The 19,808-nt window shown below is 47.9% G+C and overlaps 1 protein-coding gene across 1 annotated transcript in view; it reads right to left on the bottom strand.

Moving 5' to 3' along the window:
• TENT4A (terminal nucleotidyltransferase 4A) overlaps positions 1 to 19,808 on the bottom strand; it is a 606,146-nt gene that overhangs the window by 144,769 nt on the left and 441,569 nt on the right. The window lies entirely within an intron of this gene.

The raw sequence follows: 19,808 nt of genomic DNA, 5'->3' as shown, positions 1-19,808 counted from the left end.
GATATTAAAGTCAATTTAGCATCGACACCGGTCGATATGCTGTGCACTCCATTGGGGTTCTTGTCGTCTTGAGCAGGGGAATCATTACCACCTCTCGTGTTGTCTGTGGTAGACTGACATTGTCTCATGTTTCCGCATAGAGTTCCACCAATCTAGGCGCTAGTTCTGCAAGGTATGTGGCATAGAATTCCTGGGGTAGTCAGTCGGTGCCTGGAATTTTCCCTTGTGCCTTAGCTTTGACGCCCCCCCCCCCCCCCCCCTGATCTCCCGTTCTGTAATTTCTGTAATTGCGGCTCCCAGTAACCCTGCCTCCTCCCCCTCAAGGGTGTGAAGCGGGAGGGGTGACAAATAGTCTGCAATCCCATCTATTTCGCGTCTGCCAATGCTTTTGTACAAGTGGGCATAGTAGTCACAGAATCTGTTATTAATCTCCTCTTGCCTATGTATGGGCCGTCCTATCTGGTCATGAATTGTCAATATATTAGTTCCCCGCTTGGACGGATTAGCAAGCCATGCCAACAGCCGCCCTGCCTTGTCCCATTCAGCATGAGTCCTATCCATGTACTTCTGGTAGTCAAAACAGCGCAGACGCTCTTCCTGAGCTGCTACCTCTTCTTTGGCCTCTAGTAGTTCCTGCCTCAGTTCCGGGTGTTCCGGCCGTCTACACTCCGAGTTCTTGAGTGCCACATCCGCTCTCTGTCTGCTGTAAGCATGCTACGAACCCCAATAGATGTTGCCATGCACCACCCTCTGAAAACGGCCTTAAAGGCCTCCCATTCCGTGATTCTAGAGTCCGTGGAGGCCGCATTGTCAGCAAAATATTGTATGAAATGTTCCCTAATCTAGTGTAGGAAGACTTGGTCTTCCAAGGCTTCCAGCTTAAGGCGCCATGTAAGGATGGGCTGTGATAACATTCCCCCCCCTTTAGCCTAAGCATGAGCGGGTTATGGTCCGAGATTGTTCTGGTAAGGTACTCTGCCCCCATAAGTTAGGTGTAGAGGTCCGATGTGCCTTAAAAGTAAAGTGTCTAGGCAGACATGCAAATCGTGGGTGTGGGATACGTGCGAGTAGTCCCTGTCAGTCGAGTGTGCGCTGCGCCATGCATCCATTAGCCCCAAGTGGGTTTGCCAGTCTCAAAAGGATCGAGCTACAGTAAGACAGGAGAGTCTTTAAGTGGCGGTGTGATCTGTCCATTTCAGGGTCTGCTATGCAATTGAAATCTCCCCGTTCATTATGAAGTTTAGAGTATAAACACAAACAATACCACAGCATATTACAAAATCAATGTAAGCAGCTACATCAAACCCTGTAAGGGCAATACCAGACATTATGACCCAGTTCATATGCTATTGACCATGACGGGTCTACCCGGAAGAGAGATCCGGAGTGGTTAACAGGAGTGTAGTAAAGGGGGCCCAGATATTCTCAGGCCACAAAGGTTACTGCCGTTCTTTAGCATACAACTCCAACTCTTCTTTACAGTTGGTCATGTCCATGAGACATGCAAGTTTTGTTTGTGTTTGCCTCAGCAAAGCACAACCCTTCTCTTCGCTAACAGCAATGCTACAGTCGTAAACATACGTATTTTGGGTTGCAAGTTTAATTACCAAATCAAGAAGACATACTTGCAGACTACATTCAACAGGCTCCATTATCATGGCAGACAACGTTCCAGTGATCTGCATCCAGTATTTTTATACTGGAAGGCAAGTCCATGGCATGAGCATAAAGCCAGTGTCTGGTGTTCTGCGCCGCACACATTTTGCTTCTTCCTACAAGCTAAACCTATACAGTTTGACAGAGGTATAATACATTTGGTGGAGATACTTAATCCATTATATTCAAGTTGCAACTAGACAGGAGCATGCTAGTTTGAGTACAATAGACAATCAGCAAACTCCAATGTCCGATTCAGCACGTCATTCCATCTTTCAAGCGCCACATTAGGAGCCAGTCTACATTTTGCATAGCGATGTGTAGTCTAGTAATAATCTTTTTGTGTAGTGCCCATCACCAATGTATGTAGCACGTGTAGAGCAGGAGGCTCACATGGAAATAGAGGCAATAGTGCTCGCACCGCAGCAGGAAGCCACATGTACATAAAGGTCAGCAGCGAGGCACGACGTTGTGCCTGGGGTATGTCTTCTAGTGCTATAAATGTAACCCGGGATAGATCTACTTCATGGTACGCAACTCCACCTTACGAAGGATCTCCAGCGCCCTGGGTTAGTGTGTGAATGATATAGCAGGCTGATATAATAAAAGGAGTGCTGGTGAAATTAAGGGTTCCAGATTTGCACGTATCTAGAGCATGAGCCTTGCTTTCATCATAAAGAGTAGTGTATTAAATTCAATGCGTGCAATGGGATCTCTTGTATGGGGCAAGATGACAACCAGCGGAATGGGGAGAGCATTATCATGCTCCATTGCTAAATGGAGAGCGTAGGCGTGGAGGGAGATGCCAGTAGTAAGCGAAGTGGGCTGGTGCGCACAAGAAATGCAGCTCCAGGTTTGGGACATTAAAACCGCCCTGCGCATATAGTAGAGTAATGGAATCCCATTTGCTTCTAGGTTGCTTCTCAGCCCACGCCAGGGTTATCAAATGTGTCTTAAGTTTTAAAATAAAATACTGTGATAATATAACGGGAATGTTAACAAATAGGTATAAAAACTTGGATAATATCACCATCTTCATCAATGCCACACTATATGCCATTGAAAAAGATAGCCTAGACCATCTCTCTACCGGATCTTTAAGCTGCATTACAGCTCTGGGAAATCTAATTCACTAAGTTTACTATCTGGTGTCAAGGGAAAGATGGTCTACTAATTCAAGTTCATGGTCAAGCACAATAAGGGCCCAAATCGTACGTATTTGTGCATCGTAGACTCCAGGTGGACGGCTGGGGCTTTTACACACAGCACCATGTCAACGGCCAGAGTGTAAATTGCAGAGCTGAAGCAAAGCGTTGATTATTGAATGCACGCAAGTGGCTCTAAATTAGGCGCAAATAATAATTGGGAGAGGTGGCAGCTTTGCCTGTTGCCTATATATAGGTAGTCTCATTCACCCGAAGAAAAGTAGCTGGGTCTGTGTATAAAAGTCTAATCCAAAGTCGGAAATGTGCCGCCTCCTCAAAGCTTGGATTGAGCTGGTGGAGCAGCACATGATAATGCTCAAGTTATGCATCAAAGCATGCTGGCACAAATCCAGACTGGTCCGGTAGTACCAGACTGCGAAGTAGATAAATAATAAATAAAGTTGCTATTAGCTTAGATAACATTTTGGCATCTGCATTAATGAGGGACAGAGATCTGTATGATTCACAATATTCTGGCACCTTGTAAGGATTCAAGAGAGCGATAAGGATAGCTTCTCTAAGAGTAGGCGATATTGTGTGTTGATTGTACAATTCCTCATACATGGCATGGGGGTTTGGGACAAGGTTTGAGACAACCTCTTTATAGAATTTACTGATTAGGACATCTAGACCAGGGGCCTAGCCATCCGGAAGGGAATTTAGAGCTTCTTTAATTTCTTCTATTGTTATAGGTTGAGATATTTATTCCCTCTGTACAGCGGACACCTAAAGCAATATCTAGATATTCTACCACCACAGGACGGAACCAGTGTAGTGAATATTATAAAGGTAGGTGTAGAAGGTAGTGAAGCTTGTCAGAATAGAGGGCTTGTCATAATTGACTGCACCATCAGGAGATCTCGTTTTTACAATGAGGATGTGGGCCGAGGGTGCCGCAGCTTCGTAGCTAGACATTGTCCCAGGCATCCTCCCTCTTCATATGCTCAAACCTCATACCGTTGGGACATGTACCTAATTTCTTGAACAGCTGCATCACTTTAGTTAGTGACCGCATTCAAGGACATCAGCTAAAATATGAGGATCTGGACTGGGTTCATAATTACGTTCAAGTGTGTGTAATGTCGGTTCTAGGTTTCTCAGTTGTGTCTGGAGGGTCTTGAGTATACCTGCTTGAGTGCTAATACAAACTCAAAAACAATATATTTGAATGCCTCCTACAGTGCAGATACCTACGAAGGAACCTTCATCAGTAAAATACGCAATAATGGCACATCGTAGCATCTCACAGGGCTGTGGGTAGGAACTGCCACATAAACTGTAACACAGTTGGGGACTCCGCTCTAGACTAACAGGCACATGGTCCAACAAGGTTTTAGGCAAGTGTTATATCACACATACAGGCACAGACCTCTCAAGTCATCAGTCAGTAATACAAACGGGACCAAAAGCTGTGCACTGGAGCAGTAAATGTGCCCTTTGATGCTGGGTCCAGCTGGTAGCGGGCAAGACAAGACTAGCTCTGTATCGGACTCAGGAATTACAAAGGGGTTGGCGATATTGACAACGGTGTCTTTGGAACAGATACCGAAAAAAGTTAAGTCATGGCCAATCCCAATCTACTAATGGATCCAGGGGTTTCAACTGGCAAAGAGGGCAAACCAGTCATCCAAAATCCAGTTGGTGTTCCTCCCAAACCCATGGGGTCCAAAGGTGGTCCAAAGGTGCTCCAGAGGCGCCCAGCCACCCAAAAATGACATGCAAGGCCTCACAGACCCCACGTAAGTGGGCGAGAGTCACTCTGGCAAACGCTGGGGATCGTGGAACGGATTCAGGATGAGGCATCATGGGGAAGATGTGAGAGCAGGGCCTAGACTTATGGCATTCTTCTCACATGCCGTCTGATATCTTGGACCAGCCTGGAGAAGGTAAAGTACACTTTGACTTCTTGAGAGACTCGGAAGTAGTCCTGGATCGTGATTAACGGCGCGAGTGACTCAGAGGTCCCGGGACCTCCCTCTTGACAAGAAGCGGTGCAGAGTTGTATGTTGTGTAGCCAGGAGCTTCATGGCTCACTCATTGATGACTTTAGGATTCATGGTCTTACAATCTGGGCAGGCCTTGGAGTCATGGTCTAGCTCCAGGCCTAAGCGTTTGACAGAACATGGAGTCAAAGTGATTGAGGGGAGCGCGATTCGAATCCAAGCTGCAGGCACAGAAACGAAGGAACAGTCATGAAACCGAGGTCAGCACACTAGGGTGGTGCCTCTATAGGCACCGCACAAGTCACTGCTTGAGAGGCCTATGCGAATGATGACACAAGTTGAACGATGACTTCTGCCAGTGCGCAAGGGGCCTACTCAGAAAAGCTTTCTGTATCCAGTCTGATGCCCAAGGAACATTCTAAGGTAAGGAATCTGACGCTAGAAGTCTATCAGGTAAAGAACATTTAGAGAAGTAATTTTGGAGAAGAAGTAATTTTGGAGATCAGAATATTTCAGATTTGAGTACCCAAGGACCTTCGTGAGATACTTTTGCGCCAACCTTTTCCAGCGGGGCGTCTCCCAGATCACACAGGGAAACAACTAGCAATGACTGATGGTGGTGATGAAAGTGGCACTTGCTTTATGGACAAACCGCTTTCATCACACTGCTTGCCTCAGAGTATAGAAAACTAATACAAATGCTTATAGGTAATGTGCCCTAAACCAGATAACCTCTCCCAGATACCGCCTAAATAGATAACACGCTTCATCAATGACTGTCAAACTATACAGGATGAAACATGCCATTATGTATGCATGCATCAACAAGCTCAGGTGCTTTCTATGCATATTAAGGGATCTCAAACTTGGGAAAGAATGGGGACTGTTTCCAAATCCCATATTCTGCTAGGAGTTCATGATTGAGTTAGCCTCTTGCGGGCCAGATGGAGGGGGCAATGGTATGTTATACTAGAAGCTTGTAACAATATTCCAGTTAAAACTGCAGAGAGACCTAGTCAGCTGAAACAGGTTACTGAATATTATTTTCGGTACTGTAGACCTATTCAATCCATTCAAAATTAACACCCTACATTCTGTACACTGCAAAAATAGCCATTATGATAACCTGCACACTTTAACACTATATAGAACATGTTTGTCAGTAGGCAAGACTCAAGATTGCATTTAACAAGTCAACAGTTGGTGCAAGATGTGGTTAAGGTATGGCAGACATGGACCTCTATTATTAGACCAACCAAGTATTTCTTGTAAACAATTAGCTTGTCGGATGACCCAGCTCTGACTAGAGATGGACGTATTCTGGGTACCTGACTTAATAGATTTCCTTAATAGGTCGCAAATAACAGTTTTGCATCTGTTATCAAAGTGGTGTTACACTGGTGATGCAAGATCCTACTCTGGTAAGCAAAGGGGGACAATTTAACTTAGGAAGTTCCTGCTGTGGCAGGGCAAATGGTTAGGGGCACTCTACTAATCTACGTTGATAACGGTCGTGGGAACGTATTGGGATCTAAGATAGGCAATGTTTGCGAAGGAAGACATGAAGTATTTTCCTAAATTAAGCAAAGAATATTAACTCCACAAATCTGAGTTCTAGAAATCTGAGACATCCAAGACAGGACTAAGGACTACATCACAGATTTAGTAAATCTACCAAAGTATATCCAATTATAGTGCAACTTTGTTACAGGTTTAACAGAGCAGGACCGGATATCCTGAAACTAATTGTATAGATTAATAAATACTTCTAAACTATTCTTAAAGCTGCAATCCTTTTGAACCAAGATCTGGGTCAGTTAAGAGAGGATGAGTTAAGGGAAAAAAAGATGGCTCCAAGAGACTTTGCTAAATCTGCCAAGCTACTAGTCATTCGGTTCACACATCTCCACAGTCATTTAAAACACTGAGCATCTCTAGAAGGTTGGTAGGGCACTGTTATTTGCCACTCTGCAAAAGGAGTATTTTTACATGCAGTTTGGGCTTTCGAGGTAATTCAAGAGTACTGGGAAGGGGTTTCACACCTGGTAACGAAGACGAGCGACCAGAAGACAACACTCAAACTGAGGGATGCTAGGATTCTCAACTGGATGGCATTCACAGAGCTCAATCCTGGATGTATGTACCTTATTGGATATATAAACGCTGAAATAGATGCAATCTGCCGGATGGTTTTATATCATCATAAAATCTTTTTTTCGGTAAGAAATTCCATAAAAGCGCAAATTTATAATTAACATAGTTTGTACATGGCAATTATCACATTTCACCTAAAATTTAGAAGGAGTAGTTTCTGTCCTGTAACTCCAGTTCTGTAGTAGGGGAATCTCTGTTGTAGTCATAATCTAGTGATTAGTCCCGCCCATGTGCGTGGACCCCGGAGCAATCAAAAATAATCACTTAAAGTATCGAAAAATGCAGAACTGCACAGACACTTATGAGAGAATTAAAGACAGATAATGAAGCCTATATCCACAGGCTACACTGTCCAGCACTTCAACTAGAAATTGCACCAAAAATCCACAAACAGCAAAGCCTGTCCAGATTTCCCTTGCTTTAACCGCAAAACCCTCTGGAATGATAGATAGGAAGACATGGACAGACAAGCCCCATAGGCTGCCATTATGTGGCTCAGAACAGGATACTGTGCCTTTAAGAGAACTTCCCAGAACTTCACAGTATCCCAGAATGCACTGCAGGTCCTTTTTACTTTGTTCTTTTTGAAGGCGTAACACGCCAGACCTGTAGCATTCCTTACATGAATATCTCTCTCCACCGGGGAGGAGGGCGGGCGCTTATGACTATAACAGAGATACCCCTACTACAGAACTGGAGTTACAGGACAGAAACTACTCCTTCTGTAGTAGGGGATCTCTGTGTATAGTCATAATCTAGTGAATAGAACGGCAAGCCCATCCCCACACCAAGCGGCGGTGGAGCAAAGAGAAATAATACCACTACTGTGCGAACAGATTTCGCAGCAAAGCCTGCCCAACCTGAGCATCTACTCTGGCATCAGTGTCCAGGCAGTAATGCTTAGCAAAGGTATGGATCGACTTCTAAGTTGCCGCCCTGCAGATTTCTGCAATCGGAACATTACGGAGCAAAGCAGTCGTGGCAGCTTTGCCCCTGGTGGAATGAGCCTAAGGTTTACCCCCGAAGGTCTTATTAGCTTTTTGGTAACACAATTGTATACAGGACACAATCCACCTCGAGATGGACTATTTAGAGGTAGCAAGACCCGTCCTGACTGATCCATAATTGATAAACGATTGGTCTGACCTACGAATATCCTTGGTTTTATCCAGATAAAATTTCAACACCCTCCTACCATCCAGGGACCTTTCCGCTGGAGAGGAAGGATTCTGAAAAAACGTAGGTAAAGTTATGGTCTGGTTAACATGAAAATCAGATATAACCTTTGGAAGAAATTTAGGGTGAGTACGCATAACAACCGTAGCAGCATGAAATACAGTATAAGGTTCTTGGCAACAACGCCTATATTTCACTCACCCTGCGGGCCGATGTAATGGCCACGAGGAACGCCGCCTTCCAGGACAGGTGCTGCAACAAAGCCTTATGAATAGGTTCAAAAGGCTCCTTCATCAATCTGGACAGCACCACATTCAATTCCCATGAAGGCGAAGGAAGCCGGACAGGAGGGAACACTTTCTTCAAGCCTTCCAAAAAATCTTTGATCACAGGGATCTGAAAGAAGGAAGTCTGTGAAGGGCATTTCCTGTAGGCAGTCAGCACAGCAAGATGAACCTTAATGGAAAAAACAGAAAACTATACTTTTCCAATGATCTTCATGCCTCTTTGGCTGATTCATGGTGCTATTGAGATGTCTGTTTTTCTTCTCCAGTCTATCCCTTGCGCCGGGAAACCCACTGTGGTTAGCTGTTGCGCATTATAAATTTAAATATATATATATATATATATATATATATATATATATATATATATATATAATAAATAAATAATGGAATGGACATTAAGGCCAGACTGCGCCAGATGTAGAAGATACGGAAGGATGACATCTTCCTTACACGTCGTTGGGTCATAGTTCTTGGACTTGCACCAGATGCAAAACCTCTTCCACTTGGAAGCATAGGAGGTCCGAGTGGAAGGTCGCTTAGCCTCCTTCAGTATGTCCATGCAATCTTCAGGTAGATTCAAATGGCCATATTGCACTCTCTCAGGAGCCATGCCGCCAAACTCAAAGACGATAGGTTGGGGTGCAACATCTGCCCCCCGAACATCGTGAGAAGGTCTGGCCTGCACGGCAGCCGTATGTGAGGTAGGAGAGACCGGTGAAGCAGGTCCGTGAACCACCACTGCCTGGGCCATTCCGGGGCAATTAGTATCATCCGCGCCCTGGACCGGGACAGCTTGATGAGCACCATCAGAATCAGGGGAATGGGTGGAAAAGCGTACAGAAAGCTGTTCGACCAGTTGATCCATAACGCATTCCCTAGCGTCCCTGGCTGGTAGTACCTGGAGGCGAAGTCTCGGCATTTGCTGTTTTCGGCGGTGGCGAACAGATCAACGTCTGGAGTCCCCTACCTTGCGAAGACTTCTCCTAGTACCTCGTCGTTTATGACCCATTCGTGGTTTTCCTGAATCAGTCTGCTCAGTGCGTCTGCCTGAACATTCTGCACACCTGGTAGATGGGTAGCCGTTATCGTCAGTCCTCTGGCTAGAAGCCAGTGCCAGATCGCTTGCGCCTCCTGCGACAGGGTGCGCGATCTCAACCCCCCCTGCTTGTTGAGGTAATACATCGTGGTCGTATTGTCCGTTTGCACAAGCAGAGTTAGCCTGGAAGGACGGAAGAAAGGCCATCAGCGCCAAGTGAACAGGAAATTGATGTGGTACGTGGACTCCGTCTGGGACCACATCCCTTGAATCTGTAAGTCTCCGGAGTGCGCCCCCCCAGCCGTGGAGAGACGCATCCGTCACGATAGTCTGCGTGGGAATGTCCTTGTGGAAGGGAACCCCTCTCAGGAGTTTCTCCACCGAACACCACCACTTCAGAGACTGAAGAGCATGCAGAGACAGTCGGATCCTGTCGTCCCAAGATCCTTTCCTCTGATCCCACTGATCCGCCAAGCACTCCTGCAATGGTCTCATGTGCAGCCGTGCGTGTGGCGTGAGGAAGATACAAGAGGCCATCGATCCCAGTAGAGAAGACACCGTCCTCACTGTTTTAGATGGAGTGGTCATAAGAGCCTGAGCCTTCCGAAGGAGTGATAATCGCCGCTCCTCCGAAGGAGACACGCTTGCTGACAGCATATTGATGGAGGCTCCCAAGTACTGTATGCACTGGACCGGAGTTGAGACCGACTTGGACAGGTTGATGTGCAACCCCAGCTTGTTCAAGAGAACGCACGTCTTCTGGAAGTGTGCTTGAGCTTCTGAGAAGGAGGCCTTGATCAACCAATCGTCCAGGTATGGGTAGACAAACACCTTGTTCTTCCTTAGGTGTGCGGCTACCACTGCCATGCACTTCGAGAATGTTCTGGGCGCAGACTTCAGTGCGAATGGCAGTACTGTGTATTGGTAATGATTGGTGCCGACTAGGAATCGCAGGAACTTCCTGTGTTTGTGTGCAATGGGCACATGGAAGTACGCATCCTGTAGGTCTATGGCCCACAGCCAGTCTCCCTGTTGCAGCTGAGGATAAATCTGATGCAACCACATCATGCGAAACTTCTCTCTGCGAATCCACTTGTTTTCTTGTTGCAAATCCAGAATGGGCCTGAACTGGTTATTGTCCTTTTTGCGAACCGGGAGTACAGACCTCTTCCTCTTTGAGACAGAGGTACGTTTTCTATCGCCCTTTTCCTCAACAGGATATCGGCCTCCGCCTGGAGCTCGCGCAGCTGAAACGGCGAGCCGACCGGAGGAATTGATGGAGGCGGGCTGGTGAACCGAAGACTGTATCCATTGCAAACAATATTCAGCACCCACTTGTCCTGAGTAATTTTTCTCCACTCTGCCAGAAAAAAATGAACGCTTCTCCCCACCGGAACGGGTAACGGATGTAGGGGAAGTAACCGCTCAGGGTCGAGACCCAGCCGGGCCCTTGTTCGCTGTAGAGGACTGCTGGCCTCCTCTACCCTTCTGGCGCTTCTGGAACCCCCGGAACTGCTGCGGCTGTTGCTGCTGCTGTCCCGAAGCCTGTCCTCGTCCTCTGCCCTGTGCCCCAAACCGTCTCTGGAACGGACGGTAGGCCTTCTTTCCTTTGGACTTCTCCAAGCCCACGACCGTCAGCGTCTCAGCCTCCGCTTTCATGCGGGCCATTTCATCGTCCGCATGTTTGCCGAACAGGGTTTCCCCCGAGAAGGGCAGATTGGCCACCAGCTGCTGGGCTTCCGGCTTGAGTGATGTGAGCCTGAGCCAAGCATGGCGTCGCTGGTTGATCCCATGACAGTACCCATGGGCAGCCAAGAGAGATATCAGCAGCCGCGCTGATGACCTCGTTCGAAACCAGCATCTCTTCCTTTAGGATCTCCAGGAAATCCTCCTTATCTCGTGGCAGGAGTTCTGTGAACTGCTGGAGGGATTCCCACAGGGCACGATCATACCGTCCTAGCAGAGCCGCATCGCTAGAGGCCTTCATGGCCGTAGATGCCGTCCCACAGGCCTTCCTGCCAGCAGAATCGATCCATCGGCTCTCCATATCAGGAGGCACGGTAGAAGACGGGGAGGTAGAATGTTGTTTCCTGGCAGCCGTAACGATAACGGAGTCCGAAATCGGGTCTTTCTGTAGAAAAGCAGGGTCGGAATCCAGAGCCCTGTACTTCTTAAGAAGCCGGGATGGAGCGGCTTTCGTCACTGCAGGCGTGAGGAACAGCTCCTCCGCGGGCTCTACCAATCCTGGTACAAGCGGCAGTAAAGGGCGAGACAGATGCTTCTTATGAAGTGTCTCAAAAATCACGGACGTCGTAGGTGTTGGAGCCGTCACCGTGATTCCCAATTTTGCTGCACCCCTCAGGAGAACATCCTGGAATGTGCGGATGTCATCCACGGGAGACACCCTCGTCCCCGGGGATTCCGACAACGTCGTGGAGTAGGTCCTGGTCGAGTCCGTGCGAGACCGTGATCCGCGCCTCCTGTGGCGCCGTCTTGACCTCGTGGAGGATCTGTGACGACTGCGCGATCTCCCCCTCCGTCCGGAGCGGGATCGCGACCTCCTTGGCTTCGGCCGTCCTGCTGGTTCCACCGGAGCGGGCGACTTTGGTTTGGCTGGGGCACTCGGCCGAGGGGTCCCCTTAGGAGTCGTCGGATATTGTGGCAGTGAAACTGTCCTCGGAGGAAGCTTGCTAGCCGGTAGCTGAGGTGGAGGATGAGGCTGAGGTTGAGGAGGAGGAAGTGGTGGAAGTGGAGGCGGGGTGGGAGCCGGCGGCCTCCTTTGCCTCGACGGCAACCTCCTTTGCCTCGACGGCAACCTCCTTTGCCTCGACGGCAACCTCCTTTGCCTCGACGGCAACCTCCTTTGCCTCGACGGCAACCTCCTTTGCCTCGACGGCAACCTCCTTCGCCTCGACGGCGACCTTCTCCTCGACGTCAAGGATCCCCTCGATGACGACTTTCTCCTCTTCTCCTCTTCACCGATGGCGAACGGCGGTGTCGCCTCAACGGCGAGCGCCGACGGCGGGCCTTTCGACGTCGATAACTCGACAACGAAATCGTCACAGGAGATCTCGACAGCGGTCTGTTCAGTTCCCTCGACGCCGAACGTTGACGCCGCTTCGACCCAGAGCTCTGGGGAGACGGGGAACAGACTGCAGTCATCCCTCTCAACGCCGTAGTCGGTGCAATCGACACAGACGGAGAATGGGGACGCTTGCTGGTCTTCCTGCCCCTGGGGAGCCCCCCCAGAGGCCTCAGCATGGGCAGAGGAAGCCCCTCCAGACCCACCTTGTGCCTTCAGTCTTCTGTCTTCGAGGAAAAAAATAAATTCAATCAACGAGAGAGAAAGGGTCAGGAAGCCACTCTTGTACCCCTTACAAATGATATATATACCAATATACATAAGAGTGTCAACAGAACTAAGAACCATGGTCACCCTAATCACCAATTCTGATTTCTTTTCTACTATCTGGGACCCAATGAAGACAACTGGCTACCAAATCTCAGTTGGGGCCTGAGGGTCCTTTTAAGTTTACACTGAGCACGTGTATCTCACCTTCTTACTAACTGGGTATCCATTCTGGTGCTAGTAAATCTATGACACCTCGAACCCTTCTTGCCTTTACTTTTGTTTCTTAGTTCTGTTGACACTCTTATGTTGATTGGTATATTCTGTCTTCGAGGCCCTGAAGCCTGATCTTCATCCTATCCCTCAGGGTCCTGCTAGAGAAACCCTGGCAGATGTCACACTCCTCTGGGACAAGGGATGAAGGAAGGCAGATGATACACACCTCGTGTGGGTCAGACTTGGCCTTCTTCCTGGAGCACTCCGGGCACTTGTCGAATAATGCAGGCATATTTGACAATTAAAGAGTGCACCAAAAGACAAACAGGAAGAAATACCAAAGTACTTCAAGAAAAGCACTCAATTAACTTGAAAAAAGTGAAAAAAATCACCAAGAAATCCTTGAAAAGGGAGAGCTCAATTCTCCAGGGTCCTGCTTGCAGGAGCAGGAAAAAAGAACTGAAAGTAAAAGGGACCTGCAGTGCATTCTGGGATACTGTGAAGTTCTGGAAAGTTCTCTTAAAGGCACAGTATCCTGTTCTGAGCCACATAATGGCAGCCTATGGGGCTTGTCGGTCCATGTCTTCCTCTCTATCATTCCAGAGGGTTTTGCTGTTAAAGCAAGGGAAATCTGGACAGGCTTTGCTGTTTGTGGATTTTTGGTGGAATTTCTAGTTGAAGTACTGGACAGTGTAGCCTGTGAATATAGGCAGCATTATCTGTCTTTAATTCTCTCGTAAGTGTCTGTGCAGTTCTGCATTTTTCGACACTTTAAGAGATTTTTGATTGCTCCGGGGTCCACGCACATGGGCGGGACTACTCACTAGATTATGACTATACACCGAGATCCCTACTACAGAACAATAGATAAAATACAGTTAAAAACAGAGCAATATTGTTGAATTAATTAGAAACAAAGCGAAATTGGTCTTTTGACTCATTGGCGAGACTTAACCCCGATTAGTTAAAACTCTACGAATGCGCCCCATAGCAGCCAAAAAATGCGAGACAGCAAAAACAATTGGTCCGGCGGTGTCAGTTTTCAATACTCTGAGCGCATGCGCACACTGCCGAAAGCCAAGGTTTTTGCACAGTGGGATAAACCAGTACTTCCTCGGTTTATGATTGGCAGGGCAGAAAAAGAATACATGTGGCTCAGTTTCACTAACGTGTTCACAAAAAGGGCAATTTTTCGGAGCAAACATTGTCCAGTTGCATGTGAAGGTTCGTAAGGGTAATACTCCATGCCTCCATTGCACAAACAATTTTCTGGCTACAACAGGTTAGATTATATCTAAAAAACGTTCAAAGCGGTATGAGTCTTTAACCAACAGAAAGGTAGCAGTTCTAGAACCATTATTGGGATTACTCAGAGCCATCCTCATTCTCAGCTCGATATATTTTCGTGAGCATATTGGCTGAGATCTCTTTGCAGCCCTGCTCTGGGTCATACCATAGAACAGGAAGTCCCAGCCTAGTGCATTCCTTCTTAATATAGGTGAGCCACGAAAATTTGGATATGCTCGTACAGATAACTATTTCTCTGAGCTCCTGCCTATAGTTAATCAGCTCTGGCGTAACCCATAGCCAGCGCCAATACCTTATTGGTTTTAAGGCTAGCTCCTCGGCAATTGGCGTGATCCCCATATCAAGTCTTAGTGGGAGCAACAGGGTACTAGGAGGAAGGGCCAACAAATGCCGTAAAAAGTTGTTCTCCACCCTAGTGATTTGGATTTGATTGCAATGACCCGATAGCTCACCACCATACATACTTGCACCCCTGGATTGTGATTTGTATACCAAAGGTGGGCAGAGAGGTTTTATCGTTGACAGATTGGATAGTCTGAGGATCCCGCCCGATAGTTAAGCAAGTTTTAGTTGGGATTTAACTTGCTGGGGGCCCCACGACAAGCTCTCATTAATCGTGACCACGAGGTAAACAAAAGTGCTTACCCTTTCCAATCTTGTTTTGTCTAGAATAGGATTAGGTCTTTTGTTTCTAGGCGGGTTGAAGATCATAAATTTTGTTTCGAGTGAATTGATCTCCAAACCCCAGGCAGTACAAAATTCTGCAAACCCATCCAGTATTCGCTGAATGCTCATTGGAGATCTGGAGAGCAATGGGGTGTCATCGGCAAACATTATCGCTGGTACCCTATTCCCTGCCAGCCTGGGTGCATCGTTATTCTGGACACCGTTTAGATGCACGACTACCCCGTTGACAGAGGCAAAACAGGGTCGGGGCAAGCACACAGCCTTGCCTTGCCTTACCCCCGGTCAACGGGGAATCTAGATGTCAATTCGCCACTCCTCCCGCATCTGACTTGGGCGAAATTGGCCTCATGTAGCCTCATCAGGACTGAAAGGAGATGGATAGGAATACCCAGCTCAAGAAGCACACTCAAGAGTTTACCCCTGGGTACGAGATCAAAGGCAGAGCGGATGTCGACGGACACCATATAGAGGCTGCCCCCCTCTATACACACCGTTTTCCAGTGCAAAAGCACTAGTCGAAAAATTGGGTCCACGGTGGAGGTGTTCTTCCTAAACCCTGCCTGATAAGGGCTGAGTATTGCAAACTCCTCCATCCAGTCCTGTAACCGTTCCAGGATAAGTCTCGCAAAGATCTTCCGAGGGACATCGATGAGACTTATAGGTCTGTAGTTGGATGGGAGCAGTGGTGAGTCTTTTTTAAAGATAGGGACTATCTCTGCTCCCTGCCAAGTACTGGGGAGAGCCAGGCCTCTTAGGATTGCGTTAAACATAATCCGGAGATAGGGACCCCAGACTTCCGGTGGGTGCTTGAAGAGGTCGCCTGGGAGTTTTTTTCAGGCCGGGTGCTTTATTTGCGGCCAATTTGTTAATCGAAATACAAAAATCAGCCACCGTGACCTTGCACTCCTCTGGCTGGACAGTATACGGGCCGAAAGTAAATGGGTTAGTATGTTCATCAAGGGGAACCACGTTAGAATATAGAGCCCGGAAATGGCCATCCCATACCTGTGACGCTAGGTTAGGTTCTACAGCTGTTTTCGGTGCACCTGTACCGGTGTTAATTAAGGACCAAAATGTTTTATAGTCTTTGGTGTCTAAAGCAAAAGATAGACTGGTCCACTTATCCTGGTCCCACTCTTCCTTCGCGCTCTTGATTAGCCTTTTATAGCAAGCCCTTCTTTATTTTATTACCGTTCTATTATTGTCTTTAAGGGCCAGCGCCAACTCAGACTTGGACCTCCTGCACGCCTTGTTATACCAGGAAGAGCAGGGGACACTCTTGCCCTTCTTGGGACGCCCTGGGATTCAGTACCTCAGCTAGGCTAGTAACCAGGTCCCCGTGGAGGACCTCTTGCTGTGATAGAGAATCCATGGTAGATCGACGAGGGCAGCAACCTCAGACAGAACTGGGATTGCAAAATTGTACAGTTTCGCTATCTGTTCTGGTTTTTCCTTAAGGCTATACCATCTAACTCTGCGCCTATTGTTGATCAGGGTGAGATTATTATTGTCGCTATCACCCGTCATGGGAGCTCCGCTCCTCCCAGATTTAGGCAGGCGCATTTCTAGAATTAAGTTATTATGGTCACTGTCCAATCTAGTCAACACAGTGAAATCAATTCCCATCGGCCAGAGCCTAGTTTCCAATAAGATATAGTCAAGATGTGACGTTTGTCCCAGTTTATTATATGTGCATTTGGCTGGGCTATCCGAGGGGGTACGGCCATTACATGCACGTATTGAATAAGTGATAGTAAGTGCCGTGACCTGTACGCCTAGTGGAGACCATGGCCTAGCAGACGGTGCCTGGGTCATAGGTATTGACCAATGGTCATCCTCAGTCATTAAGGCACCTTCGTTGAGACCCTCTAGGGGCTCAAAGTGGCAATTCAGATCACCCCCAACCACTATATGGAAATCATTTGGGATGGTTGATATGAAGGTGGAAAGATCATTAATAGTGCTGGACTCTCTGCCTATGCTAACAGGACGTGAATAAACATTAATCAATGCTAGATTATAGGCATTTGGCAAGGCAAGAACTACACATTGGATGTCTCTGGAGTGAGTACTGAGTACTGAAGCTTTACAGACCAGATGGGATCCCACCCAGATTGTAAGGCCTCCCGAGGGACGACCTCTCCCTCCCCAGACTGCCTGGACAAAGAAAGAGGCGAAGCCCACCCTAAATTGCTCCATTCTCGCCCAAGTCTCCTGGAACAAACACACGTCATTTTCATCCACAAAGGCTCCCCAATCCGGACAGGAGAGTTTATTACATAGTCCTGCCAGATTCCAGGACAATAATTTTATTACCTGTGCTTTGGGGCCCATAGCTCCCCTCTTGTTTTGCTCGACATTTGGCTACTCGGGTGGACCTGTTTCACCCACAGGACTGGGCAAGAGCTTGCCCTCCCCAATAGGGTCAGCCACAGGCTCCCTAGAGGGTGGGCAGTTATTTGCATCAGCTAGAGTCAATATGACCGCCTCACAGCTTCCTCCCTTGCTGTCCCCTATTTCTTCTTGTGACCATCTGCCTCGATCAACCCCATCTTCCGACTCTGCCTCAGAATCTGCCTCAGTTGGGCCCCTATTATTATTGTCCGGTTGACTCGGTCTCAGTCAGTCCACCATGTCTAAGCAGCTAAATCTATTGTGTAGGGAAACCGCCTCGGTTAACTGGGATTCTCTAGGCCTTCCCTGGCTAAAACCTTTCCTTGGTAAGGGGACAACTAAATTCCATACTGGTTCTGGCGCTAGAGCCGGGGGATAAAAATACGAAAGGGGGAGAGACTGAATTGCTGATGCGGTGTAGGCTGTGTCCACTGACATATGAGACACTATCCGTGTGTCCCTAAAGTTAATTAGGATACAATCCCCCATGTGGTCCTTGGTTCTGTGGCCCACTCATGATACCCTTCGAACATGCAGGATTTCACTTTTCACGTTCGGCGGTAATGGTCTGTTCTTATTGAGCCAATCAGTAACTTTGTTCTTTAATGAAGTATGTGGATCTTCAATAACGTTAGTCATCGGTGGTACCCCTATAGAACTACAACAAGAGGGCTACATTCTGGGGGTAGATCAATTTGCATGCTTAATATTTTGGTAGTACTTTGGGGATTTAGGGCAGCATTCTGGATGTGTCTAGGCTTATCCTTACTTTGGGCGTACCTGTCAGTCTGATTCGTAACCGGTCCCTGTTTGGCTGGTGGTGAGCTCCTGACCCCCTGATCCCTCCGGCACGGCCTATTCGTGGCAGACCCAGATTTGGCCGGTAGCGTGCTCCGGCCACCTGAGCCCTTTGCAGGTCTGGTAATGACCTTACTCCACTTCTGGGCTTAGCACCAGGGGGGGTTGGGGGTAGGTGCACAATATTGATATTTTTGAGGCTTGTTAGGTCACCAGGGATCTGGTCTAAAGCATTAGTGAGCGTTCGTAAATTTGCTTCAATAGCTGACATTCTATTCATTAGAGGCGTTAAGCAATCAGCAATGATATTCCCCACTTTCTCCCAAAAGGCACTATTCAAGGTAACCACGGGGACCTCAGGAGTATCAGGGATATTCGGAGTCACTAAAGTTGTCACAGTCTCCGACTCCACCTCCGCATTTTGTTCCACAAGTTTATGTCCCTCTGCAACTGGCTTTGTTGGCCTTGTCCATTGGAACGATTTTCCTTTTGTTTACCCCCTGCCCTCTTCTTGTTTTTAGGGCCTTGTTTGTCCTTTGGTGGGTCCTTTCTGCACTTGTGGGGGGCAGTCTTAGACCTAGTTATTGGACAGGCTGACTGATCCAGTGACTTGTTTTCTGTCACAGACTCCCCCGCCGTATTCGACGTGGCGTTACCCAGCAGCGGCGGTTAATCAATAATTATATTTTTACTGGCCTGGGGCGGTAGAGAATCCCGCAGTTGTCCAACCTCCATTGGGCACCTCACTGTCCCTGGACCAAGCGATAGTCGATCTGTTACCTCAATCTCTTGGGCGATCACATTAGAGGCTGTGATAAAGTAATCCAGTGTTCTCATTGGTCCCCCCCCTCTTCAGCCCTTTCTTTTCCTTTACAACGCCACTTATGGCTGAAAATAAAGGCCTCTACACAGATTGACAAGTTTATCAAATCTTTGGACCAGGCGTTTGGTCTTACCGTTGAATGTCAGTCAGCCCAGTGTCCTGATGTCGATGTTAGAGGGTAGGCCCAGCCCAGCCTGTTCCAGCCTCGAGCGGGCTCAAACGGGCCCGCCCTTAGACCGGGCTTCGTCCCGCGTGCGTCCCGCGATGCGGGGAGGCGTTCCCAGTGATGTAGGCTGTAGGGCGTCAGTGGGTGAAGCGCGGTGACGGTCGGCTGCGGGGCTCCTGGTAAATGGAGTCAAGCTGGGCTCCCTTCCTCCCCAGCTGGACTGCTTCCAATGTGGCTCACAAACCGCTGTTAACTGCTCGTGGCCCCCGCTCCGCGGGAGCTGCTATCAGGTGGCATCAGGGGGTGGAGCGCGGTGACGGTGGCTGCGGGGCTCCTGGTAAATCGAGTCCCGCTGTGCTCCCTTCCTCCCCAGCTGGACTGCTTCCAATGTAGCTCACAAACCGCTGCGAGCGGTTTTATATGACAAGTATACACAATGTTTTCTATATGCGAAAGAAATTCAAATAAGTGTTAAGAAAAAAAATTTGGGTCCAGGAGTTTTTGCTTTACACAAATTAAGTGAATTTATTTTAAAAGGTGTCACGGGTCCAGCTCATACATACTTAAGACAATCCCATGAACAGAAATATTTGCACTTAAGACACTAAAA

Source organism: Lissotriton helveticus, chromosome 4_1, assembly GCF_964261635.1.
Source record: "Lissotriton helveticus chromosome 4_1, aLisHel1.1, whole genome shotgun sequence".
Taxonomy (NCBI): Eukaryota; Metazoa; Chordata; class Amphibia; order Caudata; family Salamandridae; genus Lissotriton; species Lissotriton helveticus.
This window is presented reverse-complemented; position numbering and strand designations above follow the sequence as displayed.